The sequence below is a fragment of the Schistocerca serialis genome, chromosome 8 (assembly GCF_023864345.2).
Source record: "Schistocerca serialis cubense isolate TAMUIC-IGC-003099 chromosome 8, iqSchSeri2.2, whole genome shotgun sequence".
Lineage (NCBI taxonomy): Eukaryota > Metazoa > Arthropoda > Insecta > Orthoptera > Acrididae > Schistocerca > Schistocerca serialis.
The window spans coordinates 517,054,585-517,076,241 of record NC_064645.1 but is presented as its reverse complement, the minus strand read 5'-3'; the positions used below and the strand labels follow the sequence as shown (position 1 = coordinate 517,076,241).

The 21,657-nt window shown below is 42.4% G+C and overlaps 1 protein-coding gene across 1 annotated transcript in view; it reads right to left on the bottom strand.

Annotated features, from left to right (window-relative positions):
• The window catches only part of LOC126417100 (uncharacterized), a 905,013-nt gene that overhangs the window by 574,458 nt on the left and 308,898 nt on the right, over nt 1–21,657 (bottom strand). The window lies entirely within an intron of this gene.

Genomic DNA, 21,657 nt, shown 5'->3' with positions numbered 1-21,657 from the left:
GTAGTGGAAAGCGTAATTAGTAAATAATTTCTCGCCGGCCGAAGTGGCCGTGCGGTTAAAGGCGCTGCAGGCTGGAACCGCAAGACCGCTACGGTAGCAGGTTCGAATCCTGCCTCGGGCATGGATGTTTGTGATGTCCTTAGGTTAGTTAGGTTTAACTAGTTCTAAGTTCTAGGGGACTAATGACCTCAGCAGTTGAGTCCCATAGTGCTCAGAGCCATTAAATAATTTCTCTCAGCCCAGTAGTTTGAGACACATTCACGAACACCTACACGTCTTAGTTTCATTTTGTGTAAGTGTTTTGTGTGCCCACAGACAAGAAATATTTCTGCACAGCTTGAAAGATATACTACGGAGAGCTACGACAGCAAAATTTGATGATGATTTATCTGTCGAGTTCCTTCTATCATTCCATCTGTATAAACCACGTTATCTAGTGTTCTCATAATATCAGACTACTACACATCAAAGAGCTAACTATCCCCGTTTAAACTTCTGTGCCACTCAGTCACTGAGAAATGTATCTCACAAGTCGTCAGTTGTACCTTACAAATATCTCGCGCCTGATATTCTCTTATCGCATCGCACATCGAGAATTTTGTTAAAGGGACAACAAAAGTGAATTTTTGGTGGTGCACCAAACAGTAAGTCGACCACAGCTCCAGTTCCCAGCCGTTCTTGCTAAGAAATGAAAGCTGTTTTTGTCCGTACGCCAAAAGAATATATCGACAGAAAAAAAAAATATTGTAGTGATTAGCAACCCTCCAATCAGATGTGAATAATTACGTCATTTTACAACCACCCAAATCAGTTACCTGTTTGGTCGAGAATGAGATGCTTGTACTTTTTGTGGTCATTTACGACACTCAGACTCAATGCACACAGTGTTCTCTAATTCATTCTTGGTGGTGTCGGACCTATAAATTTTATGCTACCATTTCAACTTTTGCTGCTAATTAATTCAGAATTATTTCTTTTCCAGCACATATTTCACTATGGTGTCCTGAAGGAATAGTCCCTGTCATGCATTGTGACAGTAACTGCTAGGCAATCTACATTGCAAGCGGCAGCATCATAAGCGGTGGGAACGCGAAACTAAAGTGTCCTGCAGGTTGCCGGTCGCCGTGACCGTAGGCGTATATTGGCGCGTTGCTCGATGGCAATGTGGAAATAATGGAAGTATATGCGTTACACAACCGGCAGTCATTGTTCCTGTTTATCCTGCTTTGTGCCATCCGTTCTCCGACTAGTCCTGAACACTGGAATAGCGGAATTGATTATCAGTAGTCAAAATTATTGTTCCGTCCCACTGCACGCGCGGTCGATAGGGAAAGTCAGGCTTAGTGGGTCCTAAAGAGTGAGTGGAGAATTTTTGTAACCCATTTCAACGGTTCGTGTGCTCTAATATATATGAGTCACACCACATTCATGAAATATTTCCTATAATACATCCTTCTGCAACATTTTTACTAACAGTACCAATAATACACCAGCATTCACCACTCCAGGAATGTCTTCATAGATAGTGGATGGGAAACCATTTCCTGGAGGATTCTGCCTATCTTTAATGAGACATTACTAACGGAGGGAAAGTGTGGATTTTGCTGGCATACTACCATTCTTGTGGACATGCTGCTGTTTTTTGTTTCCTAAGTGGTTGTGCCCCATTGATCTGTCGGGCGAGGTTTCGATTTCCCATGAAAACTGCTCGCAGATAGGTGAGCCCCTTAGGCAACATCTCATAATGGTAAATTGAGTGTTCCTTATGAGCAAGTGTCTCAAGGACACTCAGGTGACAAATCCGTGTGGAATAATCTTGTACATTTTAATCTCCACAGCTGACACTAGCACTGAAGAACGCAAACAAACATCTTACCCAGTACATTCCTAATGGTGATGCAAACAAACAGACTATGCTTCCGACTTACAAACAGTTTAATAGAGCCACTGCTATGTACGAGGCATATCGATGACCTAGTGGACATCTGTAGCATGAGGCTGTTGGAAGACGACACTGTTATCCTCAGGTGTGGTATTGCTGGGGTTTTACAAATGCCGAGAGACTTGCAGGTGACCCGCGCCTTGAGAAAAGGTTAGCAGCTGACTCTGAGGTTAAATAAATACATGTAATGCGTGTAAATATACGAAAAGGTCTGATGTCATTTGATTTCGCGACCGGTGAGCAGTTACTAGTTTCAACATTCTTATATCCAGGCGTGTCTCTCCGGAGCGATTTGTGGTTGAACGAACACATGCAGCATGATTAACAAAGCTTATACAGAAGGATATCAGTTTTATAGCATATGCTGTAAGTTAACGGGTTAATGTAAGCTAACGGGTTTATGGTGACGTCAGTATTTATATTTATAATGAAAACAGGCAATTAAAATGGATGCTTCCTGGTGGATACGAAATACTGTGGCGTTCATATTGCTTAAGTCAGTACCCTAGATCACATAAGGAAATTAAATATGGAATTTCTGTTAGAAGATAAGCCTGAAAAAGCTCAAAAACTGGTTTCTGGGAATTAATCAATACTTTAAGAATGAATTGTCACAGTTTTCTGTATTTGCGTTTCTATACACAGCCATGTGTTTTAGACTATCCATTATGGGTAAGCTGAATGAAAGTATCTCATATTCATCACGGAGATAATATACGACGACCACCTGTGCTTCGTTGCTGACTCTAATGACGGGTTCAAAAATCTCATTTCTCCATTTGACGAATCCCCTTCAAAATTTTATAGCTTTTACCCACTTTCAGGTTTTGCAGATATATGTAACTGTTCGACGGTATTCAGCACTATGAACTAATGTAACTGACTATTGGAGTCACTGCTTGCAGAAGGAAGTCCAGCATAATTATATGAGAGTGAACAGTGGTTTTATTTTCCATGCAGAATGCAAACCAAATCGATGAGCCGCCAGTGTAGCAGCAGTTTCTCATTTGAATAAGCATTAATTCATGAGATCAGGACTTCAAACAAAGCCACTAAAAACGTTTCATACATATGGAAAATAGATAGGCTGAAATTTTCTCGCACAACACTGTGAAGCAGCGGGGAGATCAACGTTCTCTTTATGGTTCACATAAAAGCTGGTGATGTGCGCATAATTTTACAGCTTATTTCACCTAAACTAAACAGCAAATGTTCCTCGGACTGGTGTGCCTTTGACATTCCACTACCATGAATCTATTTTACGGGTCTGAAAATACGACTAAATGTAGTTCTCCAACAGGTTTCTGCGTGGAGATCACAGGGCTATAAAGCTCCACAAGCTGACGTCGTCTGAAGTGTGTGACCTATCGCTAATCATGGCCATCACACAAGTCTTTCTTTAGCAAACGGTACTCTTTGGCAGCCGTAGGGGAAGTGCCTCCTATTGTGAGTAGAAACACTAGTGAGGGCTGCAGCAGTTGCAGTCAGTTAGTCCACAGGTGATTACTGAAAACAATGTTACGTGGTTTTGGGTCATTTCCCTCAGATGTGTCTAAGCATATTCCAATATTTTTTATTGTTGCGTTGGTTATCTTCTCTCTCTGACGTATTTACCCTGATGTTTGTATTTAAGGTAATGATAAACTGATGCTATCATACCCTCACATCTGTCAGCCTTTGTCGGTCCGTCCTGCATCTATGACAGTCTTTTACTGCGTTTTGATTTTATGATACTGTCGTCAAAGTCCTGAATTAGGCACTTAAATCTTCCTGCGTTTAGGATGCTGAGTGTTTGATCAGCATATGCATTATGAAGTACTACCACGAGAAAATTGTGTCGAAGAAAATAGTAATGTACTGCTGTTATTCGCACTAGACATAAAATAAACTGCGTGATATGGTTTATCATGCCACTACACTAGATCTGTTGTTCATCGCTGCCATAATCGTTCAGAACTATTAATTGAGAGGCTGCACTTGTCGTCATCTACTGTATACCCTTCAGTTACATGAGATGACAAGAGAAATAGGGTTATCTTCTTAAATACATTGAAAGGTATTACTTTACAGTAAATTTAGCAGGAAATGATACCTGCAAATGCAAATAGTTGTTCATGGTAGATAGGCGATTCCTACGTAAAATGTAGTTTAATCAGAAACGGCCCTGTGGTATCGATAGCTACGATGGCACGGCTAGGTGCAAGTTCTTAGGTTGGTACTAAGAGATCGACACGGACGACAGCGCCCTCTAGCCGGCGCTGTGGAGCTCTACGAGCGCCGCTCCGGATTCAGCCCATTTGATTCCGAGTAGACGACCAAGCAAGATTGTTTCTATTTCATAGTGGGCGAGCCACTACAGATTTTGCCATTGTAACTTGATGTTCAGCTTGCACCTACGTGCTCGTCTCAGCAAAAGTTAAGTACATAGTAATACCACTTTTAATTGCAGTACCGACTGTTCTACCTCACCTGTTCCTCCTAGCTTCCTACATTCAGCCTACCCTTCAGTTTTCAGGAGCAGACCCACGCGCCGCCTTCCAGGAGGGATACAAAAGGCCCGAGTAAATTTCTTTGTGATATCAAATGGAAGCCAAGTACTCTGAAAGCAGCTTCCTAGTTCATATACCTGGTGGAAGTTTTCTAGCTATAACGAAAGTCCGAGCCGCTTGTTTAGAGGATGAACGTTCTATAAAGTGTATGTTGTCTTTTACTAATTACCGGCAGTCTGCAACTACATGTCACACCGAGTTCCACAAGAACTGTAGTGGGTAATTGGTCATCCTTGCATAGGGAAGAAATTTTGGTTAAGGAATCTATTTGCCCCACATTGGATGCTGATTATATGGCTCTATACTCTTCATACTCTCCAGGATGAAAAACTCATTTACATTAATTACATTTATTAGTCATATACAATTCACTGCTTGAGTTAAGATTTTTCAGCAGGTAAAAATAAACGATTTAGGTACATCATCTGTAGAAGCATTGTAAAATAGATAATAATTATTTTCACTTCTACGAAATATACCTGAGTATAAACCACAGTTAAACCAATTGCGGTTGTCCTTTACAAAGTCGATTACTAACTTTTGTTGACAGACTTCGATGCAATGTACCCCTGATACGTTGGCCTCGAGAGACTGTTGCACACTTGAGATAGCAGCTTTTCGGGTAGGCGGTTACAGCTTGTGTGAAGCAGAGGTTCCATTTCTCCCTGATGTTATGCATCGGTTACCAGCTGATGCCCATCACCTGCGCTCCAGAGCAAATTGGAAACTTGCACAAAATTCTGAAGCGTCTCACATTAGATATAGTAGCAAAGTGACCCACAGACGTACTGTATCTCTCTTGCTCTTACATCTCTACCACGAAGTTCTTCAAAATTCGTCCTGAACATGGCCTTCACGTTTTTTCATCTCGGAAATCGAATTTTTGGTTAGCAGGATTCCTTGGTCTGGCGCAGTGTCCTGTTTAATGATGTTGGAAACCATACTTGCCGAAAATGATCCTTCCGTAATGTTCTACTTCCTGATGTCTCAAACACTGTGTGTTGAGTGATATATTTTGTATGTTCTGCCCATAGTGTGAAATTATCGCAGTAAGGAGAAAATGGCTCTAGGGGCCACCCATAATAACAAAAATCTCGGAAAACGATTATACATGGAAATAATAAACAATTATAAAAACATTATATAGTAATCGTAACTCCAAATAATAAGAGAGAGCTACGTTATAGTCTTTAATCCGAAAACTGGTTTGGTACAGCAATTCCCGCTGCTCTAACCTGTCCAACCCTCTATATCTCTGTTTCACTGATGTAACCTAAATTCTTCTGAACTTGGAACCAATTCTCCATTTACAGTTTTCCTTCCCCACTTTTCTTTGCGGGGCGAAAATAACCATTCTTTGCTGACTCAAGTTGTGTCCTATCAACCGATCAAGTTTACTCTGCAAATCTATTCAGTACGTCCTAACAGTACAGCACACTACCGCCAATCAACGGAGTATTACGCGTGAAGCCCTTGGGCCGTTCTGGCGTAAACAATTCTCAGTCTGAGTTCACTGCTGCTCGCTGCTGGACGTCTCCCAGTGACAATATTAGAAACGGACGCCAGGAGATTAACCGTTAGATTCGGTTTCCCTTGAGGGGTAGAGTGTCCCCGTATCGACGGTACTGAGACCTGGGTAGTCGAAACAATCTACAATTCTGAAGTGTGTGGTCTTCAGTACGACCACCTTGCTAAAGATATGTACGATAAAGTAATTAATGATGACGTGGGTGCATAAGTTGCCGGCAGCTTCGATGGTACCGTTGTTTTTTCTACTTCCAAGGACCGAGCGAGGTGGAGCAGTGGTTAACACACTGGACTCGTAGTCGGGAGGAAGACGGTTCAAACCTGCATCCGGCCAACCTGATTTAGGATTTTCGTGATATCACTGTATCGCTCCAGGCAAATGCTGGGATGATCTCTTTGAAAGGACACGCCCGATTTCCTTCTCCATTCTTGACATAACCAGAGCTTGTGCGACGTCTGTAATGACCTTGATGTCGACGTTAAACCAAATCTTCCTTCCTTCCTTCTACTTCCTACAAAGAGAGCTACATTGTAACTGTGTCATTAGCTGTCAAAGGGCTGTGCATAGAGAAGGTGTACATCTTGCACATGACGCAACAAGACAGGCTGTATTACCTTTCCGGAGTGTTCTGCAAACATTGTAATGTATATAGTAGTAAGTTAACTGTGAGAATGTATCTGGAGGAAGCTGTGAGAATATATGTCGAGAAAGATTTTGAGTATGTCTATGATTCAGCAACTGCGCATGCAAGAGCTTCAATCGAATGGATGTAATAGCCAACCAGTCGCAAAATACAGTTTTATTAAACCTTGAACATAGCTTCGACAGTTTTAGAACTGTTTTAATCAGAAGGTATAATACGTAGACTCACATATTCGCTGTATGAAATATGAGTGTCGTTGACACCGCCTAATACCTTTGACAATGGCTGCAACAACGTGCAGTTTCAAGTGGAACACAACACATTATTGGGTCCATTTCGAATGTGTGGTATTTTAAAATGATCTAAGACAGACCTGTACAACAAAGAGCTACTGCTTTTAAATAATATATTTAAAATGATGGTTAAATGGATGGCCCGCACGTGTACTAGACAGAGTCAATGACTCCCGCGTTGGTTATAAACTGAAGAGCCAAAGAAACTCAAACACCTGCCTAATATCGTGTAGTGCCCCGGCGAGCACGCAGAAGTATTGCAACGCGACGTGGCATGTACTCCACTAATGTCTGAAGTAGTGCTGGAGAGAACTGACACCTTGAAACCTGCAGGGCTGTCCATAAATCCGTAGAGTACGAGAGGGTGGCGGTCACTTCTGAATACCAAGTTGCAAGCCAACCCAGATATGCTCAATTAAGTTCATGTCCGGGGAGTCTGGTAGCAAGCCGAAGTGTTTAAACTGAGAATTGCGCCCCTGCAGTCTCTCTGTAGAAATTCTGGAAGTATGGGGTGTAGCATTGTCCTGCTGGAATTGCCGACGTCCGTCGGAATAAACAATGGACATGAATAGATGCAACTGATCAGACAGGATACTTACGTAAGAGTCACCTGGCACAGTCGTATCTAGACTTGTCTGGGGACCATATCACTCCAACTGCACACGGCCCACACCATTACAGAGCCTCTACCAGCTTGAACAGTCCCCTGCCGACAAGCCGCGTCCATGGATTCACGACGTACACGTCCATCCGCTCGATACAATTTGAAACGTAACGTGTCCGACCAGGCAGCATATTTCCAATCATCAACAGTCCAATGTCGGTGTTGACGAGCCCAGACGAGGCATGAAACTTTGTGTCGTGCAGTCATCAAGTGTACACGAGTGGGCTTTCGGAACCGAAAGCCCATTCGATGATGTTTCGCTGAAGGGTCCGTACACTGACTTTTGTTGATGTCCGAACATTTAAATCTGCAGCAATTTGCGGAAGGGTTGCACTTCTGTCACCTTGAACGGTTACCGTAACTCGTGGTTTGTCTCGTTCTTGCAGGATCTGTTTAAGGCCGCAGCGACGTCGGAGATCTGATGTTTTACGGGATTCCTGATATTCACGGCACACTCGTGAAATTGTCGTACGGGAAAAACCCCACATCGCTAGCACCGTGCCCCATCGCTCCTGTGTCGTCTATAACACCACGTTCCAACTCACTAAAGTCTTGATATTCTGCCATTGTAGCAGACACTTGTTGTCTTATATAGGCGTTGTCGATCGCAGCGCCACGTTCTACCTGTTTATATATATATATATATATATATATATATATATATATATATATATATATATATATATATATATATATATATTTGAGTACGTATTCCTATACCAGTTACTTTGGCCCTTCAGTGTAGATAATATGAAATTCTACGTACAGTACCTTGTGATAAAGACAATTTTAAAGTTGTCAAAACCATGGTCGAGGTATAATAAATCTGAATTTTGAAAGTGACTGGCTGTTATACCCAATCCATTGAATATCTGACGAGCCCAATACTTGCTCTTAAATTGTTGCAACGGTCAGCCCCGTACCCTTGTGGCTTGCCATGGTTTTGACCACATTTGAGCAAAGTGCTCGGCTGCCATTGCAACCAGACTAGCGCTCAGCTCTGACGAGAACCTATAACTAAATCAAAACCGTATAAGGAACAGTCAGATGAAACGAGACAGACTATATTTTGAGCATCGCGCGAACGTTGGTGACGCTCGTGGATATGGGTACAGAAGTGTCCTCTATTGGGAATCAGGAAGGAACAAAGCGAACGTTCACGGCTTGCGCCATAGTCTGTTAGACGTTCTTCACGTGAGGTCAGCGAGTCGTATGTGCGTGCGACTTTGCTTGTAATAGACAATTTATACAACGTCGGGTGTCACAAAAAGATATCAGTCGGCCAGTACAAATTCATTGTGATATTAACCCTACTGCCATTGCTGTGGTAGATGCTGTCGGCACAAATGACACACAGAAGACATTCAGCTCATGTTGGGCATCAGTCACGAAAGCACTCACATCGTCATGACAGAGCATCTGAAGTTCCGGATAAATCTGCGAGCAACTTGACGGAGGAGCAGACTTTGAACAGAACATCTACATGTCTGCGGTACCAGGAACAGAGTCGCGATGAGGAATATCTTTTCCCGTACCGTAATGTTGCGGAAGATGTAATGTGGTGTCATCATTTTGAGATGGAGAGCAAGAGTCAAAGCTAACAATAAAACCACATGGATTCACCCTCACAGAAGAAATTCAAATCCGTGAACGCCAGCTCCGGGAAAGTCATAATGACCTATTTCTTTGACTGAAATGGCCCGCTGCTCATCGACATTCTAGCACACGACGCCAAAGTTAACTCATAGCGCAACATTGACAGTTTGCAAAAACTGAAGCGTGCCACCGTGTCCAAATGGTCAGGAATTTTGACGGATGTAATGATTCTGCTGCAGGATAATTCCCGTCCTCACTTTGCCAAAATAGTTTCGACAAAGCCGCAGACGTTCCGCACGGAAGCCCTTATACATCCTTCATACAGTCTCGTTCTCTCTGCATTCAATTTCCATATTTCTGGTTCAAATGGTTCAAATGGCTCTGAGCACTATGGGATTTAACATCTGAGGTCATCAGTCCCCAAGAATTTAGAACTACTAAAACCTAACTAACTTAAGGATATTACACACACCCATGTCCGAGGCAGGTTTCGAACCTGCGACCGTAGCGGTCGCACGGTTCCAGACTGAAGCGCTTAGAACTACTCGGCCACAAAGGCCAGCATATTTCTGGACCCATGAAGAAATTCACTGCCGTCAAATTGCGTCTGGGTACGAACATAGTTGCTTTGGCAACCGTATACAGGGTGTTACAAAAAGGTACGGCCAAACTTTCAAGAAACATTCCTCACGCACAAATAAAGAAAAGATGTTATGTGGACATGTGTCCGGAAATGCTTAATTTCCATGTTAGAGCTCATTTTAGTTTCGTCAGTATGTACTGTACTGCCTCGATTCACCGTCAGTTGGCCCAATTGAAGGAAGGTGATATTGACTTCGGTGCTAGTGTTGACATGCGACTCATTGCTCTACAGTACCAGCATCAAGCACATCAGTACGTAGCATCAACAGGTTAGTGTTCATCACGAACGTGATTTTGCAGTCAGTGCAATGTTTACAAATGCGGAGTTGGCAGATACCCATTTGATGTATGGATTAGCACGGGGCAGTAGCCGTGGCGCGGTACGTTTGTATCGAGACCGGTTTCCAGAACGAAGGTGTCCCGACAGGAAGACGTTCTAAGCAATTGATCGCCGTCTTAGGGAGCACGGAACATTCCAGCCTATGACTCGCGACTGGGGAAGACCTAGAACGACGAGGACACCTGCAATGGACGAGGCAATTCTTCGTGCAGTTGACAATAACCCTAATGTCAGCGTCAGAGAAGTTGCTGCTGTACAAGGTAACGTTGACCACGTCACTGTATGGAGAGTGCTACGGAAGAACCAGTTGTTTCGTACCATGTACAGCGTGTGCAGGCACTATCAGCAGCTGATTGGCCTCCACGGATACACTTCTGCCAATGGTTCATCCAACGATGTGTCAATCCTCATTTCAGTGCAAATGTTCTCTTTACGGATGAGGCTTCATTGTATGGTATTGTAAATTTTCACAATCAACATGTGTGGGCTGACGACAATCCGCACGCAATTGAGCAATCACGACATCAACACAGATTTTCTGTGAACGTTTGGGCAGGCATTGTTGGTAATGTCTTGATTGGGCCCCATGTTCTTCCACCTACGCTCAATGGAGCACGTTATCGTGATGTGATACGGGATACTCTACACGTGCTGCTAGAACATGTGCCTTTACAAGTACGACACAACGTGTGGTTCATGCACGATGGAGCTCCTGCACATTTCAGTCGAAGTGTTCGTACGCTTCTCAACAACAGCTGCGGTGACCGATGAATTGGTAGAGGCGGACGAATTCCATGGCCTCCACGCTCTCCTGACCTCAACCCTCTTGACTTTCATTTATGGGGGCATTTGAAAGCTCTTGTCTACGCAACCCCGGGGCCAAATATAGAGACTCTTCGTGCACGTATTGTAGACGGCTGTGATACAATACGGCATTCTCCAGAGCTGCATCAGCGCATCAGGGATTCCATGCGACGGAGGGTGGATGCATGTATCCTCGCTAACGGAGGACATTTTGAATATTTCCTGTAACAAAGTGTTTGAAGTCACGCTTTTACGTCCTGTTGCTGTGTGTTTCTATTCCATGATTAATGTGATTTGAAGAGAAGTAATAAAATGAGCTCTAACATGGAAAGTAAGCGTTTCCGGACACATGTCCACACAACATATTTTCTTTCTTTGTGTATGAGGAATGTTTCCTGAAAGTTTGGCCGTACCTTTTTGTAACATCCTGTATATTTTTTCCATGAACGTATTGACCGTCTTGTCTCAAAGTGGGTGAACGGATTATCGGTCAATACGATTCCTTCTGAAACAAACAGTTGATTTACGTTTACTCTATCTGCGTCGATTTTATTTGACTGCCCCTTATGTTTTCCACAAAAAGCTAACTGAAGGTACCTTTAATATAACAGTCAAATGCCTCTGTAAGACAGATTGGTATTACACTGTAGAAAGGAGAAATCGCTTTCAGGTTAAAAAACGAATATTTATATACTTGCAGTGAAAGATGAGACCGAATTCTAGAACAGGTATTTATCCTGTTCACGAGTTAAAACATCGGAATCAGTTCGCTTACTTATGACTAAAACCTCAATTTACGTTTTTCTTGCTAATTTTATTTCGTTTGGGAAACTGTTGCCGCAAATACTTCGAGACTACAGGGGCTGGGACGATTTTTAAGATGTGACTGCAGTTCGTGCGGACAGCAATGTCGCAAGACAACACTGCAAGCTATATTGTGGCCAATATGCCATTTCAGTGGTCCGCGGGAACGTACCGTTAGCTATAGCACTGCAGTAAGAGCGTTAGCGATGGATCCAGCCCCTAGACTAGACAACATGCCGTTTCAGGCAATCGCCATGCTGCTACCGCGGTTTGCAGTGCTATACAAGGCCATCGTGTCTCTGCGCCGCGGTTTATCCTGCGCCGATCCTTCTTTTTTATTACTCCTCCTTGGCGGCCAACTTATTTTTCTTCATTTTTTTGCCTTTCTGGGTGCCGCCCCTTAAATCCGCAACGCAATAAGTGGCCGGCGCCAGGGGCGGCGGGGCTCTAGCTTTTATTAAAACGTGCGCGCTGGCCGCTCTCCGCGCTGCTATTTACGCCCTAAGGCGTCCCGCTGTATTTGCCCGCTCTCTGAAGGCTACACATTTGCGATGAGAGCAGATGAGAATATACGAAACACACGAAGGCGCATCTCGCCGTCTTCGTGAAATTCTAAACAATTTTAACTTGTCCCAGTGAGCAACATAAGTAAGAGCACAGTAGTCATTGAAGCGGTATTCTCTCCTAGAGTTGTTAGTTTATTTTTTAATTGAGAGAAAATGACCGTTTTGGGCAAGATTACCAGTTTTGAAAAGCGTGGTTGCCATCTTTATAAATTGCTCTGAGCACTATGGGACTTAACATCTGAGGTCATCACTCCCGTAGAACTTAGAACTACTTAAATCTAACGAACCTAAGGACATCACGCACACCTCTGCCCGAGGCAGGATTCGAACCTGCGACCGTAGCGGTCGTGCGGTTCCAGACTGAAGCGCCTACAACAGCTCGGTCACAACAGTGGGCGCCATCTTTGTACCTCGATCGAAGGTTGTAATATGTCTCCCATAGTAATTATCGAGATCTGGAGATGGTAACCATGCTTGCTGAAACCGATAATCGACAATAAAGGTTGTTTACAAGCGATCTTGGCTAATAAGTTCAACTTCTGTCAAGTATATATATGAGATCTCTTTGGTTCGGATCCCCCACTCGGTTCAAACTCTTACGGGAGTCGGGGAGGTATCGCGAGTAATGAGGATACTGGGCAAGGGGGAATTTCGGTCTGACGGGAGGCGTGCTAAGATAGTCCGTGCAGCTGTAATGATCGCTGTGTCTGGATAGTTTAGTGGTCACAGCGTCTTCCCAGTAAGCGGGAGATACAGATAAGAATGTCGATCTGGCACAATTTTTCAACTTTCCCCATTGATTTAAATCAATGCCCACTCGCAGCGAATGTATCTAATTTCTTTGTGGCTCAAGTAATTATTACAGAGCGCCCCTTACCACACTAAATGAGTTTACTTTTTATTTAAAACTCAAATGTCATTGCCATATGACATTATTAGCTGCGAAGCCTTTAGACATTTTGCAGCCTGAACTATGAAATCTATGAACTCTTCCTTTTCCTAAACTTTTCCTTTCCTCAGAGTGAGTTTGCTGCCTCATTTTCATAATTTCCTGTTCCATAGATAGTTCGGACGATTTTTTATAGAAAATGATGTGCATCGCATCACTTTACAGACAATACATACATTACTAGTTATTATTCGAACATTTACATCATCATCATCATCACATCACGTGTCAAGTCACACCTTCCCCCCCCCCCCCCCATCCATCCCTTTCCCCTCTCCTTCCTCCTCTTGGGTCAATCTCGGTGTACTATGAGATGGTCAAACATAGCGTATTGTTTTAGTGAGTAGTAAAATGAAGCATCCAATCAGAATGTAGGTTTGAAGATCCGTACGTTTCATTTGAACTGAGTACAAACGCCGCCATGTTCAAAGATAATTGCATAATATGGCGTTATGTTCGAAGACATTTGCTTCTGACCGCAAAAAGTAAATTGTTCTACAGGCATTCCAGTACGATTTGCTCGTAAATCCGGTATGGGTACCTACAATATCATTGAGTTCAATGGCAAGTGCTGTTATGTGAAGGGTGTCAATGACGAAAGAATGCAAGAGGACGGTGAGTCCCGCTACCCATATCAATCGGACTCCGCGGTCAAGGGTGTCTAGTCACGGTCCGCGCGGCTCCCCCCGTCGCAGGTTCGAGTCCTCCCTCGGGAATGAGTGTGTGTGTCGTCCTTGGCGTAAATTAGTTTAAATTAGGTTAAGTAGTGTGTAAGCTTAGGGACCGATGACCTCAGCAGTTGGGTCCCATAAGCCCACACCACAAATTTCCAATTTTTTGAGGAATTCCATGAGCGAATAAATGTACTGTGAAGATGCAGAAAAGATCCCACTGAAGAAGACTGACCGTGAACACCACACATACTTCTTGCTTTTATGCAATCAATACTTTCTCTGTAAGTGATAGGTTACCCTGAATATTATTCTCCAAAACGTTTCTGAGTGTAAATATTTAGAAAAAATATCTAAATGGTGGGAAAAGTGGCAGTTGACCCTAAATAACGAAATGTGTGAGGTCATCCACATGAGTGCTAAAAGGAACTCAAACTTCGCTTACACGATAAATCAGTGCCGGCCGGAGTGGCCGAGCGGTTCTAGGCGCTACACTCTGGAACCGCACGACCGCTACGGTCGCTGGTTCGAATCCTGCCTCGGGAATGGATGTGTGTGAGGTCCTTAGGTCAGTTAGGTTTTAGTAGTTCTAAGTTCTAGGGGACTGATGACCTCAGACGTTAAGTCCCATAGTGCTGAGAGCCATTTGAACCATTTGATAAATCAGTCTAATCTAAAAGCCGTAAATTCAACTAAATATCTAGGTATTACAATTACAAACAACTTAAATTGGAAGGAACACATAGAAATTGTTGTGGGGAAAGACTGCGTTTTATTGGCAGGACACTTAGAAAATGTAATAGACCTACTAAGGAGACTGACTACACTTCGCTTGTCCGTCCTCTTTTAGAATACTGCTGCGCGGTGTGTGATCCTTACCAGATAGGACTGACGGAGTATATCGAAACAGATCAAAGAAGGGCAGCACGTTTTATATTATCGCGAAATATGGGTGAGAGTGTCACAGAAATGATACAGGGTTTGGGCTGGAAATCGTTAAAAGAAATGCGTTTTTCGTTGCGACGGAATCTTCTCACTAAATTCCAATCACCAACTTTCTCCTCCGAATGCTAAAATATTTTGTTGGCACCGACCTACATAGGGAGGAACGATCACCGCGATAAATTAAGGGAAATAAGAGCTCGTACGGAAAGATAAAGGGGTTCATTCTTTCCGCGTGCTATACAAGATTGGAATAATAGAGAATTGTGAAGGTGGTTCGCTGAACCTTCTGCCAGGCACTTAAATGTGATTTGCAGAGTATCGATGTAGATGTAGATGCAAAACATGTTACGTGCACAATTCCTTTGTTTTTAAGACTAGAAATTATACGAAGAGCAAAACTAAGTGAATTTAATGCAGGAACTCACTAATATGCATCTTTCATTTCAATTTTCATCAATATGTACACCTAAAAATTTGGGGCAATCTATGCTGCATAAACTGTTTGCGTATCTGTACTTGCTGTACAGAACTGAATATAGTGTGTTTACTAAAAAAAATCAAGGGAGAATTTATTTTCAGAGAAACACTGAACTGATTTTTTAAAACAGCAGTGACACTTTCTTCTACTTCTTTCTCTCTAATGGAATTTATTACAATAATATCGTATACAAAAAGTGTCAATTCTGCTTGATAAATGTTAAGTGGAAGTCAACTCGCATGAACAAGATATAGAAGCAGACCCAAAATTGAATCTTATGCGACTCCCTCCGTTATTTCCCTCCGAGTTGCTGAAATTTTTTTCCTTCCAACATTTTGTAATTATTCAACACCACTTATTTCAATTATTTTTATTATGTTTGATTCAAACCAGTTCTGATAAAACTATAAAATCAATTAAACTTACGTTTTTCTGAGAGAGTAACATTATCTATGGAAGCAAAGGCCTTGTAAATATCACAAAAAATAGCAACGGAAATATTTAACCATTTAGGGCTTAGTTGTTATTTAAGACTCGAGTAAACTAGTTAGTTTAATTCATAGTTGTAAGTAGTGAAATGTGGGTGTATCTTCCGCAATCTTTTGGTTTCAGTACAAGTAAAATGGTTATGTGCCGTTTACATGTAGCAGAGGACACAGATGGTAATTTAGACGTATTCATTGTTTCTCTGCTTTGCTGTATTCGACTATCGCTGCACATACACTGATAAGGCAATAAATTATGACCACTGCCCACTGCGACGTTGGATGCCACCTAGTGGCTTTGAGGGCACTTGACGAGGTAACAACAGAAGTATGTGAGCGGAGCAGACACGGATGGGGGATCACCCTAGCGAAGATATGGGCTTCAGATGAGGAAATACATCGAGATTTACGACTTCGACAAAGACCAGGTTTTTACTACTCAAAGCCTGTGGAGGAGTATTTCGAAAGCGGCGAAGCTGGTCGAAAGTTGTGCTATTATCGTGAGCATCTACGAAAAATGGTAGAAGGACAGCGAAGCTACCACTACCAATGGACGTTCACGACTTTTCACAGAACGTGGGGTTCACATACTTGTGTGCTCTGTAAAGTAGGATAGGTGGTGATGTGTGGCACCTCTTTTAGGAGAGCACAAAGCTAGTGCCCGCACAAGTGTTTTGGGCACAGCTTCATCGTACATTGTTGAACATGGAGTCGCGCAGCAGACCACCCCTAAGTATTCACATGCCGACCCAACGATCTCGTCACTTACGACTGCAGTGGGCGCGGGACCATCGGGATTCGACTGTCGATCAATAGAAACGTGTCAGGTCTTCGGGCGAATCACATTTTTGCTACACTAGGTCGATGGTTGTCTCCAAACACTCAGTTATCGAGGTGAGCGGAGGTTCGAAACGTGCAGCATGCCAAGGACATAGGCTTTTGGGAGCAGTGTTATGATATGGAAGCCCTTCTCTTGCACTTCCATGGGACCTGTGGTAGTAATCGAATACACGCTGACACCTGCGAATTACCTTTCATTCCTTCATGCTTGACATCTTTACCGACGGCGATGTCATTTTTCAGCAGTATAACTATCCTTATTTCAGAGCCAGAACCGTGATACAATGGTTTGAGGAGTATTATAGCGAACTCACGTTGATGTCGTGGCGACCAAATTCACCTGTTGTAAATCCTATGGAACTCTTCTGAGGGGCTATCAGGCGCCATCAGCACTTACGCATATCATCGGCCCGTATTTTACGCGAATCACATGATCTGTGCAGAGAGAACAAATAAGGAATAATAAGAGTGGACGACCAAGAACGAAGTGCTCGGATTATAAAGGGTGTAAGGAAGAGATGTAGTCTTTCGCCCTGCTGCTCAATCTGTACATCGAAGAATCAATGATGGAAATAAAAGAAAGGTGCAGGAGAGAAATTAAAATTCAAGGTGAAGGGATATTAACAATATGATTCGATGGTGATACTACTATTCTGAGATAAAGTGAGGAAGAATTACAGGATCTGCTAAACAGTCTAATGAGTTCAGAATATGGATTGAGTGTAAAGTGAGGAAAGACGAAAGTCATGACGAGTAGCAGCAACGAGAACGGTGAGAAACTTAACATCAGGATTGTTGTTGTTATAGTCTTCAGTCCTGAGACTGGTTTGATGCAGCTCTCCATGCTACTCTATCCTGTGCAATCTTTTTCATCTCCCAGTACCTACTGCAACCTACATCCTTCTGAATCTGCTTAGTGTATTCATCTCTTGGTCTATCTCTCGATTTTTACCCTCCACTCTGCCCTCCAATACTAAATTGGTGATCCCTTGATGCCTCAGAACATGTCCTACCAACCGATCCCTTCTTCTGGTCAAGTTGTGCCACAAACTTCTCTTCTCCCCAATCCTATTCAATACTTCCTCATTAGTTATGTGATCTACCCATCTAATCTTCAGCATTCTTCTGTAGCACCACAATTCGAAAGCTTCTATTCCCTTCTTGTCCAAACTATTTATTGTCTATGTTTCACTTCCATACATGGCTACACTCCATACGAATACTTTCAGAAATGACTTCCTGACACTCAAATAAATACTGGATGTTAACAAATCTCTCTTCTTCAGAAACGCTTTCCTTGCCATTGCCAGCCTACATTTTATATCCTCTCTACTTCGACCATCATCAGTTATTTTGCTCCCCAAATACCAAAACTCCTTTACTACTTAAAGTGCCTCATTTCCTAATCTAATTCCCTCAGCATCACCCGACTTAATTAGACTACATTCCACTATCCTTGTTTTGCTTTTGTTGATGTTCATCTTATATCCTCCTTTCAAGACACTGTCCATTCCATTCAACTGCTCTTCCAAGTCCTTTGCTGTCTCTGACAGAATTACAGTGTCATCGGCGAACCTCAAAGTTTTTATTTCTTCTCCATTAATTTTAATACCTACTCCGAATTTTTCTTTTGTTTCCTTTACTGCTTGCTCAATATACAGATTGAACAACATCGGGGAGAGGCTACAACCCTGTCTTACTCCCTTCCCTACCACTGCTTCCCTTTCATGTCCATCGACTCTTGTAACTGCCATCTGGTTTCTGTACAAATTGTAAATAGCCTTTCGCTTCCTGTATTTTACCCCTGCCACCTTTAGAATTTGAAAGAGAGTATTCCAGTCAACATTGTCAAAAGCTTTCTCTAAGTCTACAAATGCTAGAAACAGTAGGTTTGCCTTTCCTTAATCTTTCTTCTAAGATAAGTCGTAAGGTCAGTATTGCCTCACGTGTTCCAGTGTTTCTACGGAATCCAAACTGATCTTCCCCGAGGTCAGTTTCTACTAGTTTTTCCATTCGTCTGTAAAGAATTCGTGTTAGTATTTTGCAGCTGTGACTTATTAAACTGATAGTTCGGTAATTTTCACATCTGTCAACACCTGCTTTCTTTGGGATTGGAATTATTATATAAGTCTGAGGGTATTTCGCCTGTTTCATACATCTTGCTCACCAGATGGTAGAGTTTTGTCAGGACTGGCTCTCCCAAGGCCGTCAGTAGTTCCAATGGAATGTTGTCTACTCCGGGGGCCTTGTTTCGACTCAGGTCTTTCAGTGCTCTGTCAAACTCTTCACGCAGTATCATATCTCCCATTTCATCTTCATCTACATCCTCTTCCATTTCCATAATATTGTCCTCAAGTACATCGCCCTTGTATACACCCTCTATATACTCCTTCCACCTTTCTGCTTTCCCTTCTTTGCTTAGAACTGGGTTTCCATCTGAGCTCTTGATATTCATACAAGTCGTTCTCTTATCTCTAAAGGTCTCTTTAATTTTCCTGTTGGCAGTATCTATCTTACCCCTAGTGAGATAGGCCTCTACATCCTTACCTTTGTCCTCTAGGCATCCCTGCTTAGCCATTTTGCACTTCCTGTCGATCTCATTTTTGAGACCATCAGGCTTGATGGTCACGAAATAGACGTTAAGGAATTCTGGTACCTAGGCAGCAAAACAACAAGTGACGGACGGAGCAAGGCTTGACATCAAAAGGAGACTAGCACTGGCAAAAAGGGAATACCTGGCCAAGAGAAATCTACTAGTATGAAACATAGGTCTTGATTTGAGGAAGAAATTTATGAGAATGTATTTGGAGCACAGAATTGCATGGATGTGAAACATGAACTGTTGGAAAACCAAACCAGAAGAGAATCGAAGCATTTGAAATGTAGTGTTACAGACGAGTGTTGGAAATCAGGTGAACTGATAAGGTAAGGAATGAGGAGATTCTGCGCAGAATCGGAGAGGAATGGAATATGTGGAAAACACTGCCAAGGAGAAGGGACGGGATGATAGGACACCTGTTAAGACACCAGGGAATGACTTCCACGGTACTAGAGGGAGCTGTAGAGGGCAAAAACAGAGATGGGAATACATCCTGAAAGTAACTGAGGACGTAGGTTTGCATATGCTACTCTGAGACGTGGAGGTTGGCATAGAGAAAAAATACGTGGCGGGCCACATCAAACGAGTCGGAAGACTGGGCGAAAAAAGAGATATGACCTGTGTGTAGACCTCTACTGCCATATACCTCCACAAACCGACCAACAAACTGTAGGATCCCAGATACGCAGGTTGAATTATGTACTTTGTTCAAAAGATGGACAAACAAGGTGTTAAACAGGTGCTCATAATGTTTTTTCTCATTAGTGTATGTGCATACATCACTGCTATGGTTGTCCTGAGTGCTACCTTTGCGAAGCTTGGTGCATTCTTCGTCGGAGCGACGGGAAGGATGGTAACTTAAATCACTTGAAACGCTTGTTTTGAAATTTTTTACTATGGTAAGGGTCAGAAGACGAGACATCAGAGAACTTCCGTCCCGGCAAAATGGATGAGAAAAACACTCTGGATCAACATTATGGAGCGGATTGCCTACTGGCCATACAGTAGGTTGCAGCTTACAGTTTCCGCCATGTCGCCACAAGATTTGTAATCGTCTTTAACCACACAGAACTACGTAATTTTGTAATAGAGTTCAACTCTGCTCATTACGTCACACGGAATTCGTTAGCCAAAATTTGATTATAATTTACTTTTTTTAAATTCTTGCCTCTTCATGGTGAGTGCAGCTAAATTTTATTGAAGGATGTTATTTCCATGCGTTGGCTCCTCTTTTAGTTTAATGTTTTTCGTTGTTTACTAATTTTTGCCCCATTGTTTATTATCAAACTGCAGCATAATAAGAAAACTCTATACTAAAAGTTGTAGTCTTTACTTCATCGTGAGGGGAAAAGCAGTCTGTGTTGCGGGCCTAACACGACTCAACAACTTTACTAGGTTGGGGCACAGCCATCCCAGATGCGAAGTCCATATTTAAAATAGTATAGGTGCAACGTTATGCAAGTATCTTGAATCGTTTTTTCATTTTACGTATGATCTTCACAGACGGGATAGTTTCCTAAAATTAGCTACACGGATAAATCATTGTTTTTGTTTTCCAGAGATGACAAAGTTGCAAGTCCATGAATATTAAAAAATTCTAAAAACGAGTTCTAGTAAAGCCATCATAACTGAGTCATGAGGCATATTTCCGATTGGTTCCAACGGTGCGGTAATTTTCTGATCTCTTGGAACACAACACACAACACATATTATGTTTCAGAATACAACACAGAATCTGATACCAAAGTCTCGTTCATATAGTTATTTACAGAAAGAAGTTCAACTGACAGAATTAGAGGAGGATATGGAATGAAATTCGAGTCTTCGAGAGGCTATACGATTTTTAGAGTCATCAGTGTTCTAAACGGTTTAATGTAGCCCGCTACGAATTCTTCTCCTGCGCCAACCTCTTCATCTCAAAGTAGCACTTGTAACTATCATTCTCTTCCAATCTCTATCTACTTCAAAGTTTTTCATCTCTACTTTCCCTCCAGTAAGTGGAAGTTACTCCGCAATGTCTTAAGAGATGTCCTTCCATTAAGCCTCCGTTTCTTCTTGTCAATATTTTCATATATTTCTTTCGTCACACCTTCTGCGGAGGACCTCCTCATTCCTTACCAGTCCACCTAATTTTCAACATTCTTCTGTAGCATCCTATCCCAAATTCTTCGATTCTCTTCTGTTCCGGTTTTCCCACAGCCCATGTTTCACTCACATACAATACTTTGCTCTAAATGCATACTCTCAGAAATTTATTACCCAAATTAAGGCCTATGTTTGATACTAGCAGACTTCTCTTGGCCATAAATACCCTTTTTT